The sequence below is a fragment of the Eretmochelys imbricata genome, chromosome 1, assembly GCF_965152235.1.
Source record: "Eretmochelys imbricata isolate rEreImb1 chromosome 1, rEreImb1.hap1, whole genome shotgun sequence".
In the NCBI taxonomy this organism is placed as follows: domain Eukaryota; kingdom Metazoa; phylum Chordata; order Testudines; family Cheloniidae; genus Eretmochelys; species Eretmochelys imbricata.
Window position 1 is genome coordinate 114,276,037 of NC_135572.1, and position 13,156 is coordinate 114,289,192.

At 40.9% G+C, this 13,156-nt stretch overlaps 1 protein-coding gene across 1 annotated transcript in view; it reads right to left on the bottom strand.

The window, feature by feature from the left end:
• The window catches only part of CCDC138 (coiled-coil domain containing 138), a 73,906-nt gene that overhangs the window by 13,519 nt on the left and 47,231 nt on the right, over positions 1–13,156 (bottom strand).

Here is a 13,156-nt window from a genome sequence, read left to right on the forward strand (position 1 = left end):
TCTATGTCGACCATATACCCAAGGTGTACCTCTAGTCTTTCTACAGGTACTTTACTTTTGAGATAATAGGGATCATTGTGAAAAAAATTTGAAATCAAGATCTCAGGGCCATGTAATTTGAGGCAGACAGAAGACCCTGAGTAGATCTAGGCAGGAAATTCTTTTTCCATCCTGCTAAGGTGTTCACAATTTTAAACACTTTTCCTGTTGAGCACTGAGACAAAACCAAAAAATGTGAATTTTCAGCAAAAAACAGAGAAAGAGCACCCCAGAACAAACAATAGCCTAGTGGTTAGCGTTCTCATCTCAAGTGGGAGACCTAAATCCCAGCTCTGAATCTCCCACATCCTAGGTGAGTACCCTGAGCACCAGAAGGTTGGCTATTCTGGGGGTCTCAGTTTCTCCTGTTAGAAGTGTTCCACTTTGAATAAATAATTAAATACTCGTTTGGCCAGATAAATTGACTCTACAGCCTGTTGGTTATGGCACTCACCTGGGATATGGAAGAGCCAGGTTCAAGTCCCTAAACACCAAGCTATTAGCTATTCTGGGGTAGGGGGGAAGAGCATGTCTCTCTTTCACCAGAAATGTCATCCTGGATCTGATAAACCCTTCCTGTTGAAAGTTCAGTTGAAACTGCTACATTCCCATGAAAAACTTTGATTGTAACTAACGGGCACTTTTCAACAAAAATATTTTGTCAAAAAATTCATAACCAGCTCTATTCCTGAGGACTGCTCATGCATGTGTGTGCTACTCTTAAAATTAGTAATATGGGATTAGAGGGACAAGGTGGGTTAAGTAATATTTTATATTGCACCAACTTCTGTTGTTGAGAACGACAAGCTTTCAAGATACGCAAGGAGCTCTGTGGGACCGACACAGCTACAACACTCTATATAATATGGGCCTGACATATAGAATTACACCACAGGTCCTTAATCTAGCCAAGAAAATATTTAGTTGAGACATTGCAGTTGTTAGAGAGATATGGTAAAATATTAAATCTCGGAAGAAAGATCATCTATCCTAGAAATCCCAGTAACACTGTAAAGATCTTGGCTAAGGTGAGTCTAGCTTGTTAAATTCATAAAGATGGGCCCCAACACTAGAGATGTAGCCTAATTCTCAGACAGATGTGTGCAATCGATGTACACTACTAACACATTTGCAAGGAGCTTAAAGTGAGCAAAGGAAAGGGAAACTCACTTAGCATACTGAAAGAACTAATCTCCCAGAGAATTTCAGTTCCACTACTCTTGTCACATAAGCCACTTCTAGGAATTTTGACCTAGAAAGGTACTAAATTTTCTCTTGAGCAAAAATGCGTAACAGATTGTGTTAGTTATTAGGCAGCAATTGAAACGACCAATTGAAATTCTTATGGTGTCCCAGGGACGCAAGAAATGAGTACACATTTCCAAGTTATATTAAGGACAGCAGCCCTCCCAGTCTACGTTACACCAATGAAGAAGTGGTGTGAATCATTTTATAATAACGGGAAGCTGAAGAATACCTTGTTTACCAAGGGAGTTACTCCTAAGAACAGGTAACAGGAAGGTGCAACAGGAAAGCTAGTGAAAACACAGTAAGTATTATCAAATATAGATGAATAAGACCACTAGCATCCGCAAACTAATTTATAGACAAAGTCTGGTTAAAAAAATATATATCTTCAGACAACAGAAAATAAAGTGAGTATGAAGACATTCATGAGATGACGTATGCCTTCAGGGATTCAGATTGAAGGCATTTTGTGCAGATGACGGTGGCAAGCTCTCCTCACTGACTTGAAGATAATCGGATTCTGGGCGGAGAAGGGCAGTCACCTCTAAGTACTTTATTATTATTATTAGTAGCAGTAGTATTGCTGTAGCACCAGAAAGCCCTAGTTATGGATCAGGGCCCTAGTGTGCTAGGCGCTGTGCAAAAAGACATTCCTTGCCCCAAATTGCTTACAAACAAAAAGCAATTGATCCCCAATTTGAAACACCAAGGAAGCACACCTCTGCAGACACACGTAAGTATCCTACTTAACTGGCTCTGTGCTCACAGGATATAAAGCCAGGGAAATCATCTTCTTACGACCTCCCTATGTTATTCCTTGGAAATAAAATTTAATTTTAAAGAAAAAAAGAGTTAATATTTTGATAAAGTTTATAACACAGAATATAAGGCATAAGTTAAAAAAACTATAGAAAAGATTGGCTACTTTAATAAAGTGTAAGAACCATCGAAGTGAAAAGAACTGCTCAATTTCACAGAATATAATTAGCTAGAAGTAGAGCAATCAAAAATAGTTTATGTATTTTAAGAGGATTTTTTTTTAATAAACTAATTTTACAAAATCCCTTAGTAACTTCTGGAAGGATACGACTGTAAATTGTTAGAAAGCCCATGTTAATGGAATACATTTAAATGCACATTTATCTGAAAAATAATTGCGGAAGTGAACAAGTGCTTCTAAAACATATTTGAAAAAATTCTATTTTGGTGGTCTGTGGTTGTAGTAATTAGATTTAATTTTTCTTGTAAATTTTTGGTGATTACGAAATCTATATCTGTCATATCAGGAATTTTGTACAAGTTATAATATCCTGTACAAGCCTGCACAGGTATCCTTAGAAATCTGTACCAACTTGCATTAGTAGTTCAGTTTCAGAAGTACACTGCAATGGACAATAAGCAATTAATTATTGTTGACTTATTACATCAGATTCCCCTGAAAGTGATCAGTCACCAGTCATAAAACCTCACAGGCTGTTATTGTCTTTAAAAAAAAAAAAATCTCCCTTCTAAACTTAGGCATATGTCATTTTCAAAAAAGAAGACAGAAAGCATATTTGTGAGAGTCTCATGCTGAATAATTAAACAGTAGGGGGTTTTGCCTCCACTTCACGTGGAGATGTAACTTTTACTAGCATCAGTGGCTAATGTACATACACACCAGCGGGAGGGAGAAGAGATGGCAGCAATACGAGTGAGTGACAGACTAACAACATGACTGACTGTTTGGAGAAGTCCCTCACTATGATTATGGAACAGCAAGAACTTAGGAGGAAATGAAATTGTTTCCCTTTTGCATACAGTCACCTGCAGTATATTTATATATAAAAGAGAGTGGAACGACTTGATAAGTTAAGTGCCTGTATCTTATTGATGAATGACAACAGTTGTTTGGGACCAGTATTTAAAATGTATCTGATGTAGTATTGCTTAATTATTATTTTTATTGTTCTAGTGCCCAAACTTTGCTAGGTGGTTTCTAAACCTGAGAAAGGTAGTTCCTGCATGATAGAGCAAACAATCAAAAAAGCCAAAGACAGATGAAAGGTAGAAGAATGGGAAAGAAACAAAATGATCAGGGCAATGAGAGACACACATCTTGGTAGCTACAAATTTCTTTAGGTTATATCTATTTATTTTAAGTTACACACTAAATTCTCTTTCCTGCATCATCCTTCCATCATTCAATCCCCAGCTGCAATTTCAATGTTCTTATGGCCATCACAAAATCTGACACCCAATTCATCACAAGGTATAACAAGAAAAGATTTGCTTGTCATGTTTATCGCTTAAAGGAAAACTAAACCCATTTAGTTAAGTTCAGCCATTTGAAAACTCATAAAGCAAGAGGATGTTTTGAGTGAAATATCTGGACAAGCTACTTAGAATTTCCTTTTCTGAAGTTGCCATTGTAAGCAACCACTATGATGTGAAAAAAAAAAATCACCTAGAAATTATAGTTTAAGCTATTTTAAAATGTCAAAGCATAATATTTAAACAAAGCACAGTATTTATACTTACTTCTCTTTATTTGCATTTTTTAAAAAGTTTTCTATAATAAGGTCAGTTGGAGACTTGTTTACAACCTCTTGCATAAGGGTTCTCACACTCAGTGTCTAACATGATTTTAATTTTCAGCAAGATGGTCAACGCCAACGTAAGAGTCTAAACTATTTGTGTAAACCTCTAGTGCAGATAGTGCAGTACATCTACCACCACAGAGCAGGTAAGGCTTAAATTTTTCTCTTTTCTAATTTTCATCCTATTGCTTGTAATTATGTCAGAATATAATGAGCATAATAAATGTTTCTGCGTGTTTATTTGCAATGTTTGTAGACTGTTATGCCCTAAATAGACGTCTAAGCAAGGTATATTAGACAGACAAGGTGGGTGAGGTAATTTTTTTTATTGGACCAACTTCTGTTGACGAGACAAACAAGCTTTCAAGCTACACAGAGCTCTTTCTCAATGTAGCTCAAAAGCTAGTCTTTCTGACCAAAAGAAGTTGGTCCAATAAAAGATATTATATCACCCAACTAGTCTCTCTAATATCCTGGGACTGACACAGCAACAACAACACTGCATACGCAAAGTATATATGTTTATCTTTTTTAATTCTTCGATGTAAATCCATCTTTATAATCTCCATCCATTTTTGTTGCTCTTTTCTTCACTCCCTCCAAATGTGTCAATACCTTACAGGTAATAAGCTGCCCAGAATGGAACACAGTATTTCAAATGCAATCAAACCACAATCATACAGAAAGGACCTATAACCTCCCCAAGTTCTATGACAAAATGTCTTTACATATTCAACCCAAAACTCAACTGGTGTTTTATGCTGCCACATCACATTGCAAATGTATCTCTAAATGTAATTATAAGAATGCATAGATGCCATTCAAAACCATATAAACGATCCAGAATGGCTTTCAGTAAAATAATCACAGCAAATATATTGGCCTCCTTTTAGAGTATGATTTGTTCAATTGCAGAATTGCATGACATTCTTTTATTGTGTTATAAGGTATGAAGGAGAATAATTCTAAAAATTCTGCTAATTATTTATCTTAAAAGTTCTGCCTAATATGAGAATAAAAATAAACTTAAAAAACCACCACACACTGGTGATTGTTTCTAACGGTATTTACAAACTTGACAGTTTATTCTTTCAGACTGAATATCTCCATTTGAACTTTTATGTTCCCATCCTGCAAATAGTTACACGAGACATTTCATTGACTCTAATGAGGCTACTCACACAGGTGAAGTGAAGCATATATGCAATTATTTGCAGAATTGAGACCTAAAGTAGAAAAAATGTTCAAAAACTATCAAAGTTTATATGCTAAAAAATTTAACTTTATATTTATCTGTTTACAGAGACCAGGTATGTTTATACTTAAATTCTTCAAGCCTTATATTCTTGAAAAATATCAAAATCTCAGGATTCAAGAAAAGTCATATATAAACAAAATCAGAAACCATCTTTGACAAAAACATAGGACATGCCAAATCTGCCACATCCAGTGATGTCTGCAGCGCTGAACAAGCAACCAACTAGTGGTCTATAACCAAGGCTCAGAACTGCTCTCTAGAGCTCCCCAGAAGTTTGTCCGTACACTAAGAGATTGACCACCAGTTGACACAGTTGTATCTAGACAGTAAGACCTGATAGTTAGCTATGTGAAGTTGTAACCCTGGTGTGAAAAAACTCTTCCCCCCAAACAGATACAGTTTCTTTACGTGTTTTCCTTTGGATGTGGCTTTAGACTGTCCCTGGAGACCTCTCTCTTTCACAGAGCCCCTACCTCTGACCATATCATGGGACATGTATAAAAATGTTCAACCCTCCCCCAGACAGAACTTGGTATTTCTATTCAATGAGTTTGGCCACTGGTGGAATGGATGAGAGGGTCTGCCATGGAGTCTTAATAGGCTGCATGATACCCATGTCCATCAACAAAGCTATCTTTCCTATTGTAGCTAGGTGGAGAATGTCAATAACCTTATGGCTGCTCTCTTCCACAAGCTTAACTTGCTTTTCAAGAGAAGCTGCCATCCATCTAAGGAGCTTTTGGTATACCTTGAAATCATCCAGTACCAGGGATGACATCTCCAGTAGCAGGGCCTCATCCAGGGATGAGGACAAAGCATTAAGAGGGGGCACTGGAGAGACTTTCCAAGGCTGTTCCTGCAGTACTGAGACAGGGTGCTGTTCCACCAACTGCTGGGGTAGCCTTAGTGATGCCGATCTCCAAGGTCGGTCAGTACCACCCCCACCCCAATCACCTGACTCTTGGTATCAGTCGGAGAGACTTCCCTCCTGGCTTTTGTGGCTTTACAAGGGGGCGGAGAAGGTGACCTGGAAGCTAGACGTGTCCCTCATGGCATCAAATATGACCACTGAGGGGGTCAGAATGGTACTGGACCCCACAAATGCCAGGTCCAAGTCTCCCAGTTCTGTGCTCTGCCCCGTCTGAGATCACTTGTGGAACTGAAAGCATGATCTAGAGCGTGCCCCATTGTGTCTGTAACATGTAATCAGCAAGCCATCTTTAGACTCCAAGAAAGACCTGGAGTAGTCTGAAGCCCACAGCAGTGTGGTACTGGGGGTTGTCTTTGGAGACTGGGATCTGGATCAGTTCTGGGTTCGAAGTATCAAAGGAAGCATGGATGACTTCCTGACTGCTAGTACCGTACAACAAATTAGCAACAGCACTGGTGCAGAGGTCAACTGCGGTATAGGGTTGGACAGTGGTGGAGCCACTGTGAAATGAACCACAGCTAAGACACGTAGTACCCACAGTGGTACCAAATGAGAGTCCTTGCCCTGAACAAGAGGCGACAAATCGTGTTATTGGGAGATACAAAAGGTCTCTGCTGCAGCATAAGCTTCTAGTGTGTCAGTAAAGAGAAACATGGTTGTTCCACCAAGATCAGAGAAGACTGACCCAATGTCTCTGCTGGAGCAAGAGCTGGTCTCGATGGCCCCTGAAAGGACACCAGTCAGCAGCTCAAGGTCAAGAGACACAGCATGAGCTAGTATCTGAGAACAGTAAGCTGAAGAGCACACTTTACTATTGGTAACGGAGGAGCTTTCTGAGGAAGAATGTCTTTTTTGAGACTCTCACGAACCTGATACTGACTTCTTATGCTTTTGAAGCCGAGAAAGCTCAGAAGCCCTTAGCCTCCCAAAAGGCGGCTCTGGCAACAATGCACTCCTGCATCCATCAATGGGGGTAAAGCAGGGGAAGTACTTCTGGAAGAAGTCTTTGATGAGGCCCCTTTTGAAGAATTAGGGCAGCCTCCATGAGAAAATACCAGGATCATTCTTCTATAAAGGGGAAGGAGAGCGGGTCGTGAAATGGACAACTGCAACATCTCGAAGGTCAGTAACTGTTTTTTCTTCTCTGAGTGATTGCACATGTCCATTCCACTTCAAGTGACTCACAAGCAGTCTGGAGGTGTGTCAAGGTTCCTCCCGCACTCTGAACTCTAGGGTACAGATGTGGGGACCTGCATGAAAACCTCCTAAGCTTATTTTTACCAGCTTAGGCTAAAACTTCCCCAAGGTACAAATTAATTTTATCTTTTGTCCTTGCAATATCCACTGCCACCACCAAACTCTAACTGGGTTTACTGGGAAACGTAGTTTGGACACGTCTTTCCCCCAAAAATCCTCCCAACCCTTGCACCCCACTTCCTGGGAAAGGTTTGGTAAAAATCCTCACCAATTTGCATAGGTGACCACAGACCCAAACCCTTGGATCTGAGAACAATGAAAAAGCATTCAGTTTTCTTACAAGAAGACTTTTAATAGAAATAGAAGTAAATAGAGGTAAAGGAATCACCCCTGTAAAATCAGGATGGTAGATACCTTACAGGGTAATTAGATTCAAAGTATAGAGAATCCCTCTAGGCAAAACCTTAAGTTACAAAAAAGACACACAGACAGAAATAGTCATTCTATTCAGGACAATTCTTTTCTCAGCCATTTAAAGAAATCATAATCTAATGCATACATAGCTAGATTACTTACTAAAAGTTCTAAGACTCCATTCCTGTTCTATCCCCGGCAAAAGCAGCATACCAACAGACACACAGACCCTTTGTTTCTCTCCCTCCTCCCAGCTTTTGAAAGTATCTTGTCTCCTCATTGGTCATTTTGGTCAGGTGCCAGCGAGGTTACCTTTAGCTTCTTAACCCTTTACAGGTGAGAGGATTTTTCCTCTGGCCAGGAGGGATTTTAAAGGGGTTTACCCTTCCCTTTATATTTATGACAAGGTGGATTTTCTAATCTACCTGAAGAGTGACTGAAGGACTACTCATCTGAACTTGGCATCATCTCTGGAATGCTGAGGTATAGCATAAGTTGTAAAAGTATGTACCGAAAACCAAATTGCTGCTCTACAAATACCTGTTATAGGTACTTAAGGCAGAAGCTTAAGGAAGCTGTTCAAGACCTTGTAGCGTGCCCTACTACTTTACCCATAGGGGTTACATTAGCAATTTCATAGCACAGATACATTTAGGAGGAAATCCAGGATCAGATTCTCTGAGTCAAGACAAGAAGGCTTTATACCCTGTCTGCAATTGCCATGAAAAGCTGGGAGGATGACCTAAACAATCTAGTTCTGTTCAAATAAAAAGTTACTGCTCTTCTAACATCCACAGTATGAAGTCTCTCTTTTTCCTTATGAGAATGGGGCTTAGGAAAAAAGTTAAGTATATCACTTGATTGAGGTGGAATTCCAACACTACTTTAGTCAAAAAAATTTGAAGCGGATGCAAGTACTTTGTCCTTATAAAAGATTGTGTAGGGAGCATGAGCTACCAACGCTCATAATTCTGCTTCTCTTTCTTGCAGAGGTAATGGCTACCAAAAATGCTACTTTCTTGAATCGATGGAGTTGAGAGCAGGTAGCCACCAGTTTAAAGGGTGGACCCAGCAAACTTTGTTAGCGGTTTCCCCCCTTTTTTTCTAGAGTGGTCAGACTGCCTAAGCATGAAATGCAAGTATCATTGGTACAACTGAGGGCAGAATTGTTTCTGTTTAGGGAATAGAGTGTAAAATCCCAATGTTTTCAATCTAGCCTTCAAGTCTTTTGAGACTGTGAAAGTTTTCATCAGTCTGCTGAGAGAAGAGGGTTGAACCTTCCCAGGGGAAATCCTGAATAGTCTGCTGGACCTCCCATGGAAGACCCGAGTCTTGACCCATGAACATCTGCACATTACTGCAGCTCTGGTTGCTGAATCTTCCTCATCTAATGCATCTTGGGGGGTTGGGGTGGGGGGGAAGAGAGAGAGAGAGAGGTCCTACCCACGAGTTTGCCCTCTTCCAAGATGGCCCTGAATGCTTTCCTGGCATCCTCTGGTAACTTGTCGACGAACTTGAGAACACTGCCCTACAGAGAGAAATCATATCTGGCCAGCAAGGCTTGTTGATCAGATATGTGAAATTGCAGGCTAGCGATAGAATATATCTTACCAAAAGGTTGAGTCTTTTTGCGTCTTTATCCTTCAGGGTAGACGATGGCCATCCCTGACATGCTCTTTCATTTACTGTCGAGTCAACCAGAGAACCTGGCAAGGGATGAGTGTAGAAATGTTCACAGCCCTGAGAAGGAGCTCTTGGTAGGCCTGGTAGTCATCCTGAAGAGAGGACAACTCCCGAGACACCCTAACCTCATCAATCAGGTAATGAGGAGGAGGTGTGCAAAGAAGGTTGAACAGGAGCTTTCTGTACCTCCCCAGATAGAGATTGTGGTATGTAATGTTCCTGCTTGCTACTGGCATTGGTACCACGGGTAACCTTGAAATTCCCCATGTGAACTATCCTGACATCTGCTTGGGGATCTGGAGGATAGAGGAACTGGGAAGGATCTGGTGTTGGGGAGGAACCCCAGCTGTTTCAATACGGCCATTGGTAGGACCCCACTCTCTATCAGCCCAAGGATGTGTGTCCCTGGACCACCGCAGGAGCTCTTTTGGATACCAGGAGTGGAATCTTCAAGATGAAGGTGAATGATGCCTTCTATTCTGGGAACGAGGGCCATAGGAACCTACATCAGGCACCAAAGAAGAGCCAGATGGCCAGGGAGGTGTGGTATCATGGAAAGGTGCCATGCCTCTGGAGACACTGATACCAGGGACAACATACTGAGTTTGCATCTGGATAGCACCAGGCAAGGCACCAAGGATTGGACCTTACTGGTAGGTAAGCCAGATGAAGTCTGAAGCTCAATTAGTACAGGATGTGTCTTACATATAGCATGGTAGGTCCTCAAGGAGAATCACGTTGGGGACACTGTCAATTCTGCAGGGACTTCAAGCCCCAGATAGGACAGAATCATACAACTATAGGACTGGAAGGGACCTCATGAAGTCCTCAAATACAGCCGTCCGCTCTGAGGCAGGACCAAGTAAACCTAGAACATCGCTGACAGGAGTTTTGTCTAACCTGTTCTTAAAAATCTCCAATGACGGGCACTCCCTTTGAAGCCCATTCCAGAGCTTAACTACCCTTATAGTTAGAAAGTTTTTCCTCATATCTACCCTGAATCTCCCTTGCTGCAGATTAAGCCCCTGTTACTACTTGTCCTACCTTCAGTGGACATGGAAAACAATTAATCTCTCTCCTCTTTATAACAGCCCTTATATATATATACATATATGAAGACTTATCAGTTCCCCCCAGTTTTCTTTTCTCAAGACTAAACATGCCCAGTTTTTTTAACCTTTCCTCATTGGTCAGTTTTCTAAACCTTTTACCACTTTTGTTGCTCTCCTCTGGACTCTCCAATTTGTTCATATCTGTCCTAAAGGGTGGTGACCAGAATTGGGCACAGCACTCCAACTCAGGCCTCACCAGTGCTGAGTAGAGTGAGACAGTTACCTCCTGCATCTTACATTTGTGTTAATATACCCCAGATTGATATTGTCCTTTTTTCCAACTGCATCACATTGTTGACTCTGATTCAATTTGTGATCCACTATAACCTCTAGATCCTTTTCTCAGAACAGGTAGAAACCAACACTCTAAATAAAAATTAAGTAAAATAACAAATGAAACTTACTCCAAAATTCTAACTATAGACAAGTACACTAACTACATACAAGAAAACACGAATTTTCTGAAAGGGAAACACCTGCAGAACAAAGCAACATGCTCGGACTACCGGGCACGAGCAGTAAGAAGCAATTGAGGGAGGCTGAGGATGGCTCCGTCCTTTATACCATCATGCAACAGCACGAGACAGCAGAGGGTGCCCGTACTGCCATGACAGGTATCATTAAGGGGAAAATCTCCGGCTCTGGTGCACAGAGCATATACACACCTGAACTGGAATGGTCATGTGCAATCACTCAGAGAAGAACCTTAACTCTTCTCCCACAAACACTACCAGCTGTCATAATCTTTAACCACTTTTCTGAATACAACTCCTTAACCAACTATCCTCTCCCGACATAACAACAACTACTTCAACGAACATCTACAACTATTAGTGTTGGGGAAAATAATTTAGTAAAGGGTGTAGGCCTTGCTGGAGCCCTAGGCATGGTTAAAAGTATGGACCAAGGCTGTGAGCCAAAGTAGGCCTTGTCAGAATAGCAAGGCTAGGTATCAGCTAATCAAGTAAGTACATTCCTAAGAGGATGGTACAGGAAGACACAGATCCCTCGTGAGATAAGGAGAGAATGACAGGATAATGGATGAGGATTTCAAACTATCAGGTACAAGGCACAAGGATGGTAGCTAACAACATGTGGAGTGTAATAATAACTTGTTTGTACCAATGTATAAAAGGAAAAAAGTCATAGGAGGGGCAGTTTTGTATTGGCCTAGCAGACAATATTATGTTGATTGAGCCGATACCTTGTCACAGACATACATATGTTAGTGAATCTGTAGCTTGGTATGAGGGGCACTAGTACCGTGCTTTGATGACAATAAACCTGGCCAAGCCTTTGTCGCTGAGTGGAGCTTGTGGTCTTTCTTTACGAGCAATGTCGAGGTCTGCTGAATCAACGTTAGTTGCAAGCTATACTGGTGCAGCAAACACCGTAGCTTCAGAAATAACACTGCAACACTAGCAGCATAGGGGTGCGTGAAGAAGGGTGGGTGGGTTGAAGAGAGAGGGGCAGAGTTAAAATCAGGCAAACATGTGACATTCATCTCATTAGGCTATTTGATGCTCTTCAGCCTTCCACCAGTAATATTTATAAGAGTATCTTTTTTAACGCAGAGCGAACAGTCCCTTTTCCACCAGCACAAAGATACAATGGGGAGTTTGGTTTGAAATTTAAGTTCTTGGAGGAACCAAAATAGTTAAGTATGTAAGAATGCCCAGCTGACTATCTTCAATATTTCTAACACAGCGGCATTCCCCTCTTGGTCCAAAAACCCAGAAATTTTTAAAAACCAAACAGGTTTATGTACCAGGGATCCCCCAATACAGCATCTGACCCATCCTCTGCCTCAGTTTCCCCTTACTGAACCAACCAATAACTGCACATAAGCTCTCGTTTGTTGAGTAACACCCTTTCTTGGGGTCTGTTTTATTAAAATAATATCACAGCTCAATGTCAACTTAAATTAAAACCAGCCTTTCTCCAACTCTACATTGCCTTAGCCACTTGTTCAATAGTTCTTTTCCAAAACCCAGGTCCTGCTGTCTGGTGCTTCCTAAAGCCTCTTTCACTTAAAGGTTCTGCCCTTGTCCCACATGTGCCTGACACAGAAGGCCTCTTCCCCAGGTCCTCTCTAACCCTCGGTCTCCCGCAGAAGTCTTCCTGCAGGTTTCTCATCCTCTGAGTAGCCTCCATCCCCTGAGAAGCAGTGCTTCTTATTTGAGCATCAGGAGATCACCTGATCCCTAGCCTCAACATCAATCACTTGGGGAGGCAGTTTAAAAGTGGCACAGGTAAGGATGAGCCCCACCCCCCTTAAAGCACCAGGTCATCCAGTAACAGTAAACAAAACAAAAAAATGTCACCTGGTCATCTAGAAAAGTCACTTTTACTTATTAGAAATGGAAAAACTGAGCAGCATCAGCTATTCACTCAAATTATAGAGAGTTCATACAAGAGCCTGGCTATTTTCATCTCTCCACCTGATGGCAGAAGGACTTACATCCAATGTCTGTTCTACCATAGACTGACTTCAGAAAAACTAGAAATGTGCCCGTCACCTACAGAAGCAATGGAAAAACCTTAGAATGAGCTGCAAAATGTAACAGGGATATCAGAAAACAGATCTGACAATATGCTGCATATATTTAAGAAATAAAAGACAGCCCAAAAGTATCGACTTATACATAAAGAATGAGATAAACAGCAAACTCGTGAAGCTGTTCCCTAGCTGCAT